The 17306-nt window shown below is 35.2% G+C and overlaps 1 long non-coding RNA gene across 1 annotated transcript in view; it reads right to left on the reverse strand.

Moving 5' to 3' along the window:
* Positions 1-956: 956 nt before the first annotated feature.
* The window catches only part of LOC141562562 (uncharacterized), a 41915-nt gene continuing 25565 nt past the window's right edge, over positions 957-17306 (reverse strand). Inside the window, exon 3 of the long non-coding RNA XR_012488207.1 lies at positions 957-1044. This is a non-coding gene — a long non-coding RNA (uncharacterized LOC141562562). The remainder of the gene's footprint in view (positions 1045-17306) is intronic.

Consider the following 17306-nt stretch of genomic DNA (forward strand, 5'->3'; position numbering starts at 1 on the left):
CTGGGTCTGGAGTGGAGCTTTGGTTCCTCTGGCTGCCAGATTTGTGTGAGATAGGACCTTGGTCAATTTAGTTGAGAATTGGGAATGGGATGAGGTCTTGTTTATGCCAGCCACCAGATTTGCCTGAGATGGGGCCTTAGTCGCTCCGTCTATGCATTCTTGCAAAGGGCTCTTGGGAAATCTAGCTGTGGGTTGTCCCTTGGATGGAACCTTGACCTCTTTGGTCATAGCATATGTTGGAGAAGAGGTCTTGGCCACTTTATCTGTAGAATTCATTTGGGATTGGACTTTGGTCTTTCTATTACTGAAATACCTATGTGGTTTGGAGGGCTCAGATTTAGCCCCTTGCAAATCTTGGGATTGTATCCAGGATACTTTGTTCCCTAAATATGACTGGTTAAGTTTCTCAGCAACTGGAATGTCCTCCTTGGAGGAGACTTGTGTCCATCTGTCCACTGTACTCTTTGGGGGATGGAGTCCAGTAGTAGAAATCCCTAATCTCTGCTGATGTAAATGAACCAGTGGTCTCCAGGGCTGCTTATGGTCCTTACTAGTCTCAGTGACTGTCTCAGAACTGTTCTGTGGACAAGAAGTCCCTCTGAAGACCTGGACCTGCTCCTGGCCCATGTGCTCCAGGTCCTGAGTAGACTGCAGATGCTGATGGACATGAACCGGACGGCAGGCATTTGGAACATTCTCTATTGCCTTGCTTCTCTTTGGCTCTATGGACATCTTCTGTCGAATATGGTGACCTCGCCAGGCTGACTGGATGACTGTGGCTGCTTTAGTCAGCATCATGTCCATCTCATCTACCAGCACATTACTAAAAGGCCTGGTTTTGGCGTTAAACCTGAGCATATGGGGCTCAAGATAGTAAGCGGGAATCTGATGGTAAATATCATCCGGCAGCTGAACTTGGATGGCTTGAACCTTTTGGTTCGACAAGGGCTTAGGAGAATAAGAATCTTGGGTGTGGTTTAGCCCTTGACTTTTGGGTTGTCTTGACTCCTTTATATTTTTGGTAAACTGGGAAGTCAGCCTTGCCTAGAATAATGTGTAATAATAATCATATTAATGTCAGACATTTAGATTTTGGGGTTAAAGAACACTTTAAAGGCATTATCTCATTTCATCCTGACAACCTCATAAGGTTTGTTCTATAGGAACTGCATCCATTTTATGGATTAGCAAACTGAACTGGAAAGAAACTAAGTGAAATAATTACCTGTTCTCACACAGATATTAAATGTACAACTCCACCAACAATGCATTAGTGTACCAGTTTTCCCACATCCCCTCCAATATTTATCATTATTTTTTCTTGTCATTTTAGCTAATCTGAAAGGTGTGAAGTGGTACCTTAGAGCATATAACGGATCATTGCACAATGTTACTCTTACCATGTACAATGTTCTTATGGTTTTATTTCATTTTATTTAAGTTCATGTAAGTCTTTCCAGATTTTTTTTAAATCAACCAGCTCATCATTTCTTTCTTTCTTTCTTTTTTTAAAATTTTATTTATAAATTTTTGGACAGTATATATGCATGAATAATTTTTTAAATAACATTATCCCTTGTATTCATTTTTCCAAATTATCCCCTCCCTCCCTCTACTCCCTCCCCTTGATGACAGGCAATCCCATATATTTTACATGTGTTACAATATAACCTAGATACAATATATGTGTGTAAATACCATTTTCTTGTTGCACATTAAGTATTAGATTCCAGAGGTATAAGTAACCTGGGTAGATAGACAGTAGTTCTAACAGTTTACATTCACTTCCCAGTGTTCCTTCTCTGGGTGTAGTTGTTTCTGTCCATCATTGATCAACTGGAAGTGAGTTGGATCTTCTTTATGTTGAAGATATCCACTTCCATCAGAATACATTTTCATACAACATTGAAGTGTACCAGCTCATCATTTCTTATATCACAGTAGTATTCTATTACATTCACGCCCAGCTGATGGGCGTTCCTTCAATTTCCAATTCTTTACCATCACAAAAAGAGTTGCTATAAATATTGTTGTACAGATAGTCCTCTTCTCTTGTTTATGATCTCTTTGGGATACAGACACAGTAGTAATATTTCTGAATCAAAGAGTATATACACAGTTTGATTACCCTTTGGCAAAGTTTCAAATTGTCTCCAGAATTATTGGTTTGGTCCATATCCCAATTTTCCCACATCTTCTCCAACATTTATAATTTTCCTTTTCTGTCAAATTAGTCAATCTGGCAGGTGTATGATGGTACCCTCAGAATTATTTTAAATTGCATTTTTCTATTTAATAGTGAGTTAAAGCATTTTTATGTTACTATAGATAGCTTGGTTACTTCATCTGAAAACTGTTCATATCCTTTGATCATTTATCAATTAGGGAATTACTTGTATTTTTATTAATTTGATACTTTATCAAAGTATCTTTATCAAAGACACTTGCCATAAAAATTGTTTCCCAGATTTCTGTTTTTCTTCTATTCTTTGTTGCATTGGTTGTGTTTGGGGAAAGTCTTTTCAGTTTAACATATTATATTGTAACATTTGAGGAATCATTGTATCAGAAATGCTGTTAGAAAAATAACCATTTTAAATCTGGGTGCTGTTGGATTATGAATTAAGCTCTTAAGGTATCTGAAAACAAATACTTAACAAGGTATATTTTGTTTCAAAATAGATAATAATGTTGCTATAATAAAGAGTGAATTTTCAACTGAAAACTTTTGGCTGTCACATACAAGAATTATGAAAATGTGTAGAGTGGTTTATAGATATAACTTCAGTACATTAATATGTCAGCTATCAGGAATTTGCCATATGTCTGAAACACCAGAATGTGGTTAGTTTTAATTTAAAGAAAAAAGAACAAGTGAAATTTTAACTATAAGGAAAACATAAGTAAAGCTATTCCAGCTCTAAGTTGTGGTTAGTGAAATTTTGCTATTTGAGGTTAAAATCTTGGGACTACAATTTACTATTGTTTTGAGTTTTGATTAAAGGAATGTTTGTCTGAATTGTCTTGAAGGTAGTAATAAAACATGGCATGCACTGCCATCTGAAAACTGCTAAGGTGGGGAAAAATTTTTGGGATGATTTTGTATGGCATAAGGTAAGAGCCTCTTGACTCAAGTTTTCTGATGTACTATTATCCTCTCTGAACAGGAATTTCCCTCATCTGGTTAATCCTGAGCCTTGCTTTTGATACCATGACCACATGATTGATTGTCAGAAATGACTCATGCCTAGACTGAAACAGAGCTAAGGGATGTTTTTTTTTTCCTGTAATGGTATACTTCAAATGAATTTCACTATGTCCTTCCTTTTCCTTTCATAGCAAATTTCTGTAATAAGGGCAGTTAAATTGTAGCTTTGTTAAGTATATTACTAAATCTATTAATTAATAGATTGATACTGGAACATATCTAAGTTATTATAAATTAGATGTTAAGTATGAAAAATTTAATAATTTTAATCTGTTTGTGGTCAAATTATAATATAGGAATGTTTTATGATTCCTATATTATATACAATTATAATATTATAATTTTTATATAATATTAATTATATATTATATAATATTAATAATACATATTAATATTATATATAATTCCTATATTGTAATATAGGAATTATACCAAAATAATTTTTGATACCAAAATATGATATTTATTTATTTATTTTGGATACCAAAAAATGGATGAAGACATAAAACAAAGGTGCAATGTAAAAATTTCCTAATTAAATGGAATAATTTTGAGAAAACAACAGGATATGATTTTTTTTCTCTAAGAACTATATATATATATGTGTGTGTGTGTATACATGCATATGATTGGCTTCTAAATGTAAAGAAATTCAGCCTTTGATTATGTTTCAGATTCTAAAAAAATTAAGTAGATTAATATTATTAAGTAGATTAAGTATTTTACATAGAAAATTGTATTAATAATTAAAGTACAAAAAATGAAATTTTTTTCCATTTTTAAAGTATGCTAATTTAGAAAGACAAAAGGTTTTGTTTTGTATTTAAATCTTTTTGAATTCTTCTACCAGGCATAGGATTTAGGTAAAGATAGAAACAGCAAATAACATTAAAAAAAACTGACATTCTTGATTGGCTAAGATGACAGGAAAAGATAATGAGGAATGTTGGAGGGGATGTGGGAAAACTGGGACACTGATACATTGTTGGTGGAATTGTGAACAGATCCAACCATTCTGAAGAGCAATTTGGAACTATACCCAAAAAGTTATCAAACTGTGGATACTCTGAAGATACATTCTGATTGAAGTGGATATCTTTATCATAAAGAAGATCCAATTCAGTTCCAGTTGATCAATGATGGACAGAAACAGCTACACCCAGAGAAGGAATACTGGGAAAGGAGTGTAAAATGTTTGCACTATTGTCTTTCTACCCAGGTTACTTATACCTTCGGAATCCAACAAGAAAACAACAAGAAATTTGGTTTTACACACATATATTGTATGTAGGTTATATTGTAACACATTTAATATATATGGAATTGCCTGTCATCTAGGGGAGGGAGGGGAAAATTTGGAAAAGTGAATACAGGGGATAATGTTGTAAAAAAAAAAGTTACCTATGCATATGTACTGTCAAAAATTATAATTATAAAATTAATAAATTAATTTTTTAAAATGGAAAAAAAAAACTGTGCATACTTTTTTTTTTTTTTCCTGTGTATGCTCTTTGATCTAGCAGTGATACTACTGGGCTTGTATCCCAAAGAGCTCTTAAAGGAGGCAAAGGGACCAATGTGTGCAAAAATGTTTGTGGCAGCCCTTTTTGTGGCCAGAAATTGGAAACTGAGTTGCTGCCCATTAGTTGGAGAATGGCTGAATAAATTGTAGTATATGAATGTTATGGAATTCTATTGTTCTGTAAGAGACAATCCAGCAGGATGATTTCAAAGAAGCTTGGAGAGATTTACATGAACTGATGCTAAGTGAAATGAGCAGAACCAGGAGGTCATTATACACAGCAACAACAAGACTATTCCACAATCAGTACTGATAGACGTGGCTCTCTTTAACATTGAGATGATTTAAACTAGTTCTACTTGTGCAGTGATGAAGAGAGCCATCTATACCCAGAGAGATAACCATGGGAACAGCATGTGGATCACAACATAGCATTCTCACTCTGTTGTTATTTGCTTACATTTTGTTTTCTTTCTCATTTTTTCTTTTTCTTCCTTTTTGATCTGATTTTTTTCGTGTGACAAGATAACTGTATAAATATGTATACATATATTGGATCTAACATGTATTTCAACATATTTAATATGTATTAGACTACCTGCCAGCTAGAGTGGGGATGGGAGGAAGGAGGAGAAAATTTGGAACAAAAGGTTATACAAAAGTCAATATTGGAAAAATTACCCATGCATATACTTTGTAAATAAAAAGCTTTCATAAAATTTTTTTTTAAAACCCTGACATTCTTTAAAGCTATAGATTTGGAGAATCGAATTATAGAGATTGTACTATATATTAAATCTTGTTACTGGAAGATTTTCACAGAATTACCTAGGAATCTTTAAAAGTGATTTGGACCAGAAAACGGAACTCCTTCAAAGCTGTCCTGAGAAGGAAGTCTATTCTAGAATGTGCAAGAGAAAATTTCCAGGAAAAGACATATATACTAATACTAAGTGAAGTGAGAAGAACCAAGAGAATATTGTACGCATTAACAAGATGATGTGATTATCAACTGTGATGGACTGAACAATGAGGTGATTCCAATAGGCTTATGATGGAAAAATATCATCCACATCCAGAGAGAGAACAATGGAGACTAAATGTGGATTAAAGCATAGTATTTTCACCTTTTTTTTGTTTGTTTGCTTGCTTATTTTTTTAAAATTTCTCATTTTTCCCCCTTTGACCTGATTTTTCAGCTGTGATGAATACGGAAATATGTTTAGAAGATTTGCACATGTTTAATCCATATCAGATTGTATTGATATGCATCTTGGGGAGGAGGGGGAAAGAGGAAGAAAAATTTGGAACACAATGTTTGCAAAGGTAAATGTTGAAAACTATCTTTGCATGTATTTGGAAAAACAAAATAATTAATTAAAAAAGAAACAAAGATTTACAGGAACCAAATGACATCATGAGATATCTGGGACTCAAAATGTGTTGGTTATTGAGAGTGGATTACTAGGATAAGGAGACTTAATGTTAGTTCATATTGATAATTATTAATGTATTTCTTTGTCCTGTTTCACAGTGTTTATATTTAAGTTTTCTTGGTTATTTTAGTGATATATAATTTTCCCTTTTCAAAATTAATCTGTTGTTAGCTCTCTAAGTAGTTTGATACATAATCTGTAATTCTGATTCTGGATATATGAAAAACCTTATAAATTTGGCTTATAGATAAGTGATCCAATAGGGGGAGTAGATTGCCTATTGCCCCACAATCAAAAGAAGGAAATTGAGAAAATTGGAAGAATTGAGGGAATTAGGATAGCAACTGTTTAATCATGGAGACTGAAACACACTAACTTGATCTTGTGACTCAATTCTGAAGATAGCCCAGTTCTATTTCTAATTCAATTATAGGTCTAGTCCAACTTCTGTCTTGTGAGAAAACTATATTGCATTGTTTGAACCACTTGTACGACTGGGAAGCTAAACCACCTGTATCTACTGCTTACAGACTCAACAAAATGTCTTAGTTCCTAATCTTTCCTCCAGTTAGAAATCAGATTACCTGATGTATTGTTTCCTTTTAATTAATTGGCCATATTTGACTAAGCATTTTTTGGTTATATGGTTATATATTTTGGTTATATATATTTGGTCTGCCTTCTCTTGTATTGGAGATCTAGCCATAAGCTGAGAAAAGGACCTGGTCCCTATTTGTTTGGCGTGCATTGTTTAATGAATTGATATTCTTGGAAGATTTGGAAGACTTTGTTTCCTTAGTCACTTCATATTTCACTCCACATGAGAGCAGCTGGAAGCAGGCCCATGGAGAGCAACACGATGACATCATCAAAGACTTCCAGCCCTGTTGAATCAGTTAGGAATTGATATTTTATATGTCAGTCCTGATCATGTATGTTCTTCAGGTGCACTGACTGCACATTTTCCCTTTATGAGGGCCCTTTCATGAATGCTCCTTAGATTTTTCCATTCTTGTATTTAATGTCTTAATTTGTAGAACTGGGTGCATCAGGTTTATGAGAGAAATGTTCTATTGCTATTTTATGAAATTTCATGAAATAATCCATGAAATATCTTTAGTTTGAATTGTGTTCCCAGCAAACTCATAAAAGTTAACACATTGCTAGGGGTACCCAAACTATGGTGGAATTTTTTTTTCCTTTTAAAATTAATTATTTATTTTAAACAAATGCAAAATAGGAAAAGAAAAACATTACCATGTGCACAGGCAGAACATAAAAGAGAGAATTCAAAATGCAAAGCAATAAATTTCCATTTCAAGAAAGCCTGCACATTTTAAATACTGCATCTTGTGTTCAGAGCTGTCCATCTTTTCTCTCCTTCTTTGTAGGTTTTCTTTTGTTCTCTGTTGGACATGGTTTACTTTATTATTTTTCCCCCTTTCTCCTCTCCTCCCCCCTCAAAAAAAGAAGCATTAAGCACTTCTATATTTATATGTTTATATATAGGCACACATATAGCTATACAGATGCACAAAACATGTATGCATACATATACACATACATGTACATAAATGTCTACAATTATACATATACATATATACATGTTGATATGCATCTATATGAGACTATTTTATGCTTTTTATTCTCTATTTCACTAAAGGTGGATAACATCTTCCTTTATAAATCCAAATCTTTCCATATTTTTCTAACTCTATCAACTTACCATTTCCTACACCAAAGCTATATTCCGACTTTAAACTGTCTAGTTATTTTAGTCTAAAACAATACTGATTACTCAGGTTGACATATAGTTTCCCTATCTTTCTCTTTTCAATAAATCTATTTTAGTTTTAATGTTGTCTGAGATCTACCCCTGCTTTTTTTTTTAACATAATAAATTCTTCTCCTGATCTTTATTCTATGTTTGTGTATATCTTTTATTTTCCTATCTCTCCTAATTTCCCTGCTTTACTTCTACCTGCTGTCTTTCCCTCCTATTATTATTTCCCTCCTATGGTCCTATTACAAGGATCCCTTCCTTATTCTCTTTGCCCACTCTTTCTCCTCTGGTTAATCTAATGTACCCTTCTATACCTCACTTATCCTATTTCTTCACTCTCTTATTTCTTTACAAATTCAGAAAACTTTTATTACCTTTCAAAAGTAAATGTTCTATCTAAAAATCTTTCCCTTATCTTTTACCCCTCTTCATAACCCTGCCTTCTTATTTCTTTCTGAATTTAGAAGACTTTTATACCTATGTATGTATATGTATGTATGTATGTAACCCATTCCTGATGAGAGTAGGGTTCTGAATTTGGCTATGATATTCCTGTAGGTTTTTCTCATAAGAGTTCTTTCAATAGTAATAGGTGATTTTTTTTCTATTTTTACTTCCCTTATTATTTGAAAACTTCAGAACAATTTAAAAATTATTTCTTGTATTATTGTATCAAGGTTCTCCATTTTCATCATTGCTTTCAGCTAATCTGATAATTCTTCTGATTTCTCTTCTTGATATATCCTCCAGATCAGTTGTTTTTCTTATGAGGTATTTCACATTCTATCCTATTTTTAAAATTCTTTATATTCTGTTTTATTATTTCTTGGTCTCTTGTAACTTTGTTGACTTTCCCTTCCCCAATTCTAATTCTAGGAATGTAGTAGGTGACCCCACGTGTATGTTGGGGTTAGCCTTGAGGCTCTGCACCTTCATATATATCATCTGCAAATATCCTTCTGGTTAGTCTTCCTAATTCAAGTTTCTTCCCACTCCAGTCCATTTTCCATTCAATTGCCAAAATGACTTTTCTAAAGCGCAGATCTGACTGTGTCATTTCTCTATTCAATAAGCTATAATGGATCAAAAATAAAACCTTCTTCTTAGCTTTTAGAACTCTTCAGAGCCTGACCCCTTCCTACATTTCTAAACTTTTTACATCTTACTCTTCACATACTCTATGATAGTGACATTGTTCTTACTGTTCTTTCTGTTCTTCAAACAGAATCTACCAATTCTTCCTCCTTTATACCACCTACGTTCCATTCATTTGACATCAAAGGATAGGACCAGGAATAATAGGTTAAATTGAAGCAAGACAGATTTTGGACAAAAGAAAGGAAAAACTATCTTTAAAAAATTTGACTGAAGTTAGAAGGACCTGAGTTCAAATCTGGCCTCAGACATTTAACACTTCCTAGCTGTGTGACCCTGGGCAAGTCACTTGACCCCAATTGCCTCAGGGGGGAAAAAAAAGCTCTGTTCCATGTGCCAATTTGTTGAAATAGTTTGTTTGTTTTTTGTGTTTTTTTTTTACTTTAAAACAAAAGAAGTTTAAAGATTCTGTGTTAAAACTTCTAATCAAATGAGTCAATATGTGAAGCATTTTGCAAACCCTAAAATGCTATGCATTGTCATTTATCACTGTTATTAATAATCTAGAGGTACAGAAAAGAAAAAAAGAATAATCCTTTGAAATAATGGTTTTGTTGAGGGTCCACTGGTCTATGTTTTTGCCATAGTGCTGTTTTGGCACAGTTCTCCAGAAGCTGTCTCACCTTTGATAGCAAAGTACTTTGGTGTTATGGTAAATGGATACAATTGGGGACAGCTCTCAGTTTCTACTTTTCTGCTCCCTGTCACATGGGGAAATAGAATGAACTGGGAATCTTCATCCAGGAGCAAAATCCATGAAAAACAAAAGGTAATAGGTCTGTCTCTGACTTGGTGGTATTTTTACCCCATCCCAAATTCTCAGTTTCCCTGGTAGTAGCCATCACAGTCCTTCCTGTGTCTATCAAAGCTGCAGATCACATTATGCTAGGCGAGGACGAATAGAGGGAATTTTTCAGTTACTTTTTGTGGAGAGAGTACAGCCACAGATGTAAATGAAATAAAGCCATCCTTATATGTGGCTAAAAGGCTGTGAGATGAGGCGATGGCAAGGGACATCCACACATAGATTGAAGTGTCAAATGTAAGAGGAGGTTGTTGTGAGGGAGAGGAATATTTAATTCCTTGAGAAAAGAGGAAGGTTGGCAGATAACTGTTACTGGAATCTGAATACTAACCAAGAAGGGGTTTGAATACAGTTATATTTAGGGTGGGGTCAACCTCCTCAGATGAAAGGTTGGTGAGTGACAATGATAGGGAAGATTTGGAAGTAGCAATGAGGAAAAAGCATTTCTTTTTTCTACTTCTCCTGACCTGAAAAAAGATACAACCAACACAGAAAAAGACAGCCAGGAATACCCTGGTTTTTTTTTTTTGGATCCAGGCTTCTGGGATGGCAAAAATATAGAAGGAAATAGCTATTTATTAAACCCCTATTATGTTCCAGGCACTTGGAGAGCTTTACAAATATTAACTCATTTGATCCTCAGAACAACACCACCTGAGAGATAGGGGTTATTATTTTTACAGTTTTTTTACTTGCTCAGGAGATCACCGAATTAGGAGGAGACTGAGACTATATCTGAAATCAGGTCTTCCTGAATCTATATCCAGTTAACCACCTAATTACCACCTAGAAGTATAATAATAAGAAGAATTCTAATATATAACAGAACAGAGGCTCCATGGAATGATGGAAGAAGAAGACATAAAAGAATGGAGGAGGGTGTAGGTTGATCTGAATGAATTTAAGAATGTAAGGAGTGGTAAGAGAGCTTCCTTCTTTTTGGCAGCCCAAGTGGATCCTGGATCACTGGGAATCTGAATAAAGGGGAAAACTGGCTTGGGATGACAGAAGATTATCATATTCTTTCTAATAGCAAAGATATCCAAGGCCTAGATCTCAGCTCAGAATTAATTTGATTATTATTCTCTGAATAAAAAGTAGAAGTGGGAGTAGGGTAGCACTAGGAAAATGGGTCCAATAAGAATCCTGTATTATCTTGGCCACAGCCCTAGTCTTGGTGTGATAGTAAAAGGTAGGGAGTCAGATACTAGGGAGAGAAAAACCGTTACTGGTTTTCAAGGAATTGTAAAAAAAAAAAAAAAAAAAAAGAGAGAGACTTATAGGTGGAAGAGAACCCAGAGCTCATCTAGTCGAGCACCTTTATTTTCCAGATGGGGAAACTGAGTTCTACAAAGAAAATGTGACTTGCCCAGGATCTTATAAGTAACAAGCTCAGGGTTAGAACTCAGTTCCTCTGACTTCAAACCTACTACTCTTTCCATTTTTCAGAGCTGAAAGCTGGATGGTTTGCTCATTTTTCTAAACATTAGTCAAGGGCAGATCTGGCTCAGAGCTGCTCTAATTTTTATTTTATTTTTTTCCTACTAGACTTTTCCCACTCAGTCTAGGATTCTCTGAGCCTTTGTTATTACTATTAGGCAGCTAGATAATACCTGGACTCAGGAACACTTGAATTCATATTTGGCCTCTGACAGGGAATGTATCCCTTGTAGAGTGCAGACCTTGGGAAGTCTCTTCACTCCATTTCCTTCAGTTTCCACAACTGCAAAATGAGCTAGAGAAGGAAATGGCAAACCACTCCAGTATCTTCGCCAAGAAAACCCCAAATGTTGTCATGAAAAGTTGGCAACTGAACAACAAATTGCTTTGGCTATGTTCCTCACTTGTATTAGCAAGAAAGCATCTTACATTTTCTCCTGGTCATCTACAGCCATTGTTACCTTCTCCTCTCAATCCCCTTTCTACTCAGGATTGGTCTCATGCATCCTCATCCCAACCTCACTTCCAAAAAACCTAAACCCAACACCCTCTCCCATGTATCATGAAGACCTGACTCCCACTATTAAAAGAGTTTTGTTTTGATCTAAGCATGATAGTGACTATAAACCGCAGGATAGGCTCACCATACTGGGAGACTCTAAGAATCACTCAAGAAGCTTACATGAAGAGCAACAGATAGAACTCAAATTTTGAGAACAAATAATCAAAGAAACAACAAGTGTGTGTATATATATATATCACATATCATATATAAAATGCTATATGTGATATAAAAATATATGATATAAAACACATTAACATGTGAATAACAATTTTGAGAACAAATAATCAAAGAAACAAGTATACATATCACATAGAAAATATATGATAAATATGATATAAAACATATCATATATAAACACATTAACATACATGCTATATAAGATATTGTACAGTTGTGTATAGATGACATTCTATGTAGGATATTGCACATATGTGTATAGATACCTGCATACACACATACATACACACACGTATGTACACACCCCTATGTATTAACTCTTTATATCTGGCCTTGTTATAGGTATCTGGAAAACACATCCAAAGAATGAGATAGTCTCTATTCACAATAAACAGAGAAGACAACAAATACATCTTTAACTTCTGCCCCAAAGCCCTTTGATAATGGGACTCTCCCACTGGTGGATGGATGCCCTGTCCTGCCCTGCACAAGGCTCCAATTGACAAGAGAGCAGAGAGTTTCAGTTCTCAACCAGTCATCCTTAAGAACTCTTCAGGGTCAGTCCTCTTTGGGATTTATCAAGCTTTCTGTCAGGTTGGTTTGAGCCCTTCTCATTTCCAGCTTTGAGAGAGAAGATGGCAGAGGCCAGTCCCTCTTAGGTTCCTGAAGCAAAAGACTCCAGGAATACATGAGAGGAGCTGGCAGTCTTCATCATGTTTCTGTCCCCAGCTTGCTACAAAGTTTTCCTTTGGGTGACATTCAGGATACTTTTTGAACTAAGTTATCTTGATTCTCATGGGAGATCTTCACTATGCATTGTTTTTATATATTCTCCTTCTCTGGCTATATATATATATATATATATATATATATATATATATATATATATATATATATATATACATATATATATGTGTGTGTGTGTGTGTGTGTGTGTGTGTCTTGTAATGTAGCATATAATTACGTCCCATATAACAATATACTACATAACATAATTTTATAATATACCATATCATATAATAATGTGCTACTTGTACAATTATATAACAGCAGAACATAGATTATTATATAATAGCATTATACATATAAAACACAAAGATTTTACAATCCCTTCTGCGATTTCTCTTTTGCTGTAATTTGGACTAATGATTTTTTTGCCATGGGCTATATGTGTTTATGGTAGAATTGATCTTTTGTGGGGAAGGGTTGTCAAGCACTGTATAAAGTGTTTGGGCTTCCCTTTGTTCATAGAAATGACAAAGTGATAAAAAAAATTAACTTAGATTTTATCATATTCCCTAGCATGATGAATCATATTTAAGAGAGCTGATTGATATAATTCTAGCCCAGTATCTCCTCTCTCTGAGAAGAGAAAAGTGGGTTTCATCTCCAAATTCCTGCTTTCCTTCCTAGCAGAAATGAAAGTCTCACTGGAGAAGGACAGTGATGGAATAGTCGGGAAGAAGAGGCTAGAGATGTCTATTCTGCTTCCCTTCAAGCCAGGGATAGCATTCTTACCACTCTCTGTTCCATACATAAAAATATATACAGAATAAATGTAATTAAATATATGTGTATATGCCATCTAAGGTGGGGGGAAGAGGGAAAAATTGGAACACAAGATTTTTCAAAGGCCAATGTTGAAAAATTATCTTTGCATGTATTTTGAAAATAAAAAATTTCAATAAAAATATACATCATACAAAAATATGTGTGTACACACAAAAAAGGTAGTTAGATACAAGGTAGTTTAAGAAAGAGAACATTAGTATGGGGAAAGGCTTAATATAGGAGACAGCATCTAGCAGTATCTTAAAGGAAGCCTCTATGAAATACCGGAAAAGAGGGAACACAATCCAAGTATGGAGGATGAGAATCAATGCAGAGGCTGAAAGGTAAGATATGTGTCATGAGTGAGGAACAGAGAAGTCATTGCAAAATGCAGATGAAGGAATCATGTCATTCAATAAACATTAAGCACCTATATGAACTGATGCTAAATGAGATGAGCAGAACCAGAAGATCATCATATTCAACAACAAGACTGTAATGATCAATTCTGATGGACGTGGTTCTTTCCAACAAATGAGATGATTCAGACCAGTTCCAATGGTCTTGTGATGGAGAGAGCCATCTGCACCCAGAGCAAGGACTGTGGGAACTGAGTGTGGATCACAACATAGCATTTTCACGCGTCTTCTTGTTGTTCTCTTGCATTTTATTTTCTTTCTTATTTTTTCCTTTTTCATCTGATTTTTCTTGTGCAGCAAGATAATCGTATAAATATGTATACATATATTGGATTTAACATATATCTTAACATGTTTAACATATATTGGGTTACTTGCCATCCAGGAGAGGAGGTGGGGGGAAGAAGGGGAAAATTTAGAACACAAGGTTTTGCAAGAGTCAATGTTGAAAAATTATCCATGTTACACGTTTTAGAAATAAAAAGCTTTAATTTAAACAAAAGAAAAACACAATAAACATTAAGCACCTAATGTGCTAAGTAAGCACTGTGCTAAATTCTGGGGATACAAGAGATAGTGCTTCTCTCAAGGAGTTCCCAATCTGATGGGGAAGACAACATCAAACAAGTATGTATAAACATGCTATAGGTAGGGATCATGTCCAAGGAGGATAGAAAGGTAGAAGACTTTACACATTTTATTATCACTATGTGGTAGCTAATTTGGATCTTGAGTCAGGAAGACGAGTTCAAATCCAAACCCAGATACTTACTAGTAGTGTTATTTGAGGCAAGTCATTTGACCTTTGCTTCAGTTTTGTCTATAAGATGGAGATGATAATAGCACCTATTTCCAAGGTTGTTGTGAAAATCAAATGGATAATACTTATAAAAACACTTGATAAACCCAAGTGACATATAAATGCTAGCCATTATCATTACCATTCAACCAGTCTAAAGGCCACTTCAGCTGGTGAAGAATGGAGATAGGTATAGGATGCATTGGGGTGGTGAGAGACCACAAAGTAGATGGCTCTTTCCAGAACCTCCATTTAAGAATGGCACCTAGGACAGTCATGTTTAATTCCCCTCCATGCTATACTCCAGACTACTTCTACCATGCCCCAGCAGTGGCTATCTTCCCCCTCTTTCCGATCTTCCTTTTATATTGTCTTCTTCCATTAGAAAGTAAGTGCCTCGAGGATAAGTCCTGTCTTTCTATATGTATTTGCTTTTTTTTTTTTTTATTAAAGCTTTTTATTTTTCAAGTCCAATATGTGTTAAACATATCTACATGAATTTGTATCCCCAGACAATTCCTGGCACATAGGAAGTGCATAATAAATTCTTATGGACTTCACACATCCAGAGATTTGGGGTCAGGAGAGCAATTAGGAGGAAATAACTGTGATGGGGATCTGAATTAAGGTGAGTGCTGTGGGAGGGACTTGAGAGAATTTGGCTTTGCTGTGAAGAGAAAAAAGCAAGAATTGGCAACTGATAGGATTTTGGGGTTGGAAAAAAAAGAGAGAAGGGAATATAAATATGATCTCACTTGATAATGCCAGGATTGAATTTGAGATGCTCAAGGATGGTGTTGCTGTCAAAAGAACTATGGAAGTTTGGAAGAGAAGGTTTAGCAGGAAATAAAATGAGCTTAGTTTTAGATATGTTGAATTTAAGAAGATATGGGATATCCGGTTTGAAATGTCCAATAGGCAGTTCATGATATAAAGTGAGACTGGAGCACAGAAGTGAAATAGGGACTGGGTATATAGATCTAGGAGGCATATGCAGGGAGATGAAGCACTCTATCTTGGTTAGGCTTCCATGGGTTTAACTCATAGGAACTAAAGAGGTTACCAAGAGAAAAAGAAGAAAAAGAGGAGAAAAGAGAAAGAATAACACCTTAAAGAACACTCACATTTAGGGGATGTGATGTGGGTGATGAGCCAGCAAAAATGACTGAGAAAGAGCAGGCAAAATGTAGGAGGTGCACAAGGAGAGAGTAGTCTTTATGAAAAGAGACAGAGATTCAGAAAGAGATAGAGACAGAGATAGAGAGACAGATAATAATACAGAGACAGAAAGGAAGACAGAGACAGAGAGATAAGAGAGAGAGAGAGAAACAGAGACAGAAAAAGACAGAGGGAGACACCGAGAGACTGAGATTGAGAGAGAGACACACACATAAAGACACACATAGAGATTGAGACAGAGAGAAACAGAGAAACACAGAAAGACAGAGATAGAGACAAAGAGACAGGGACAGGGAGACAGAAATTTGGGAAGAGAGATTGGCCAAAAGCATCAACTATAGCAGATAGATTGAGAAGGATGAAGACTGAGAAGATACTATATGATTTACTGATTAAGAGATTATTGATAATTCATGGGGTCGTTTCAGTGGATAGAATGTTGAACTCAGAGTAAGACAGACCTGAGTTGAAATCCAGTCTCAGCTAGTAAGTGTGATCTTAGGCAAGTCACTTAACCTCTCTCTGTCTCAGTTTCCTTATCTGTAAAATGAGGGTTGTTGTGAGGAACAAATGAGATATTTGTAAAGAGCTGTCAGTGTCTGGTACATAGCTGATACTGTATAAATGCTTATTGTTATTTTTATTATTAAGTGATGAGATAGAAAATCAAAATGCAAGGGATTGAAGAGTAGGTGGAGAGTAAATGAAGGCCTTTTTTTAAGGGAAGGGAATGGATATGGGATAAGAGTTTGATGAAATCTAGGATCTAGAAAAAGTTTTTTAAGGAATGAGGGAGACCAGGGCATGTTTAAAGGTGGTTGGTTGGAAGATTGAAGATTTCGGGGTGGGAGTGGGAGGCAGGCTGCAATCAGCTGAAGATGGTAGGAGAAGGGATTACATAAAAAATAAGATTGCCTTGACACTCTTTAAGACAAAGCCCAGAAGAAGCTGTCCAGCTCCTTCTGGGTTTTCTATCTTTTGATTTTCCTGATCCTGATTTCTCATGCCTTACCCCCTACCTTTCTGAATATTCCTTAGTCTCCTTTATTGGTTCATCTTTTCCTTCTCATGCCCTAAATGTGGATATCTTCCAGACCTTTGAACTGATCCTTCTTTCCTCATTCTAATTTCTCTTCTCAGAAATTTCGTCCATTCTCATTTTAATTATAACCTCTATGCAGATAACAGGCAAATGGGTATTCCAATGATTAGAAGTCGAGGCCTGAAATCCGGAAGATTCATCTTCCTCAATTCAGACCTTCCTCAG

Source organism: Sminthopsis crassicaudata, chromosome 1 (genome assembly GCF_048593235.1).
Source record: "Sminthopsis crassicaudata isolate SCR6 chromosome 1, ASM4859323v1, whole genome shotgun sequence".
Classification (NCBI taxonomy): Eukaryota; Metazoa; Chordata; class Mammalia; order Dasyuromorphia; family Dasyuridae; genus Sminthopsis; species Sminthopsis crassicaudata.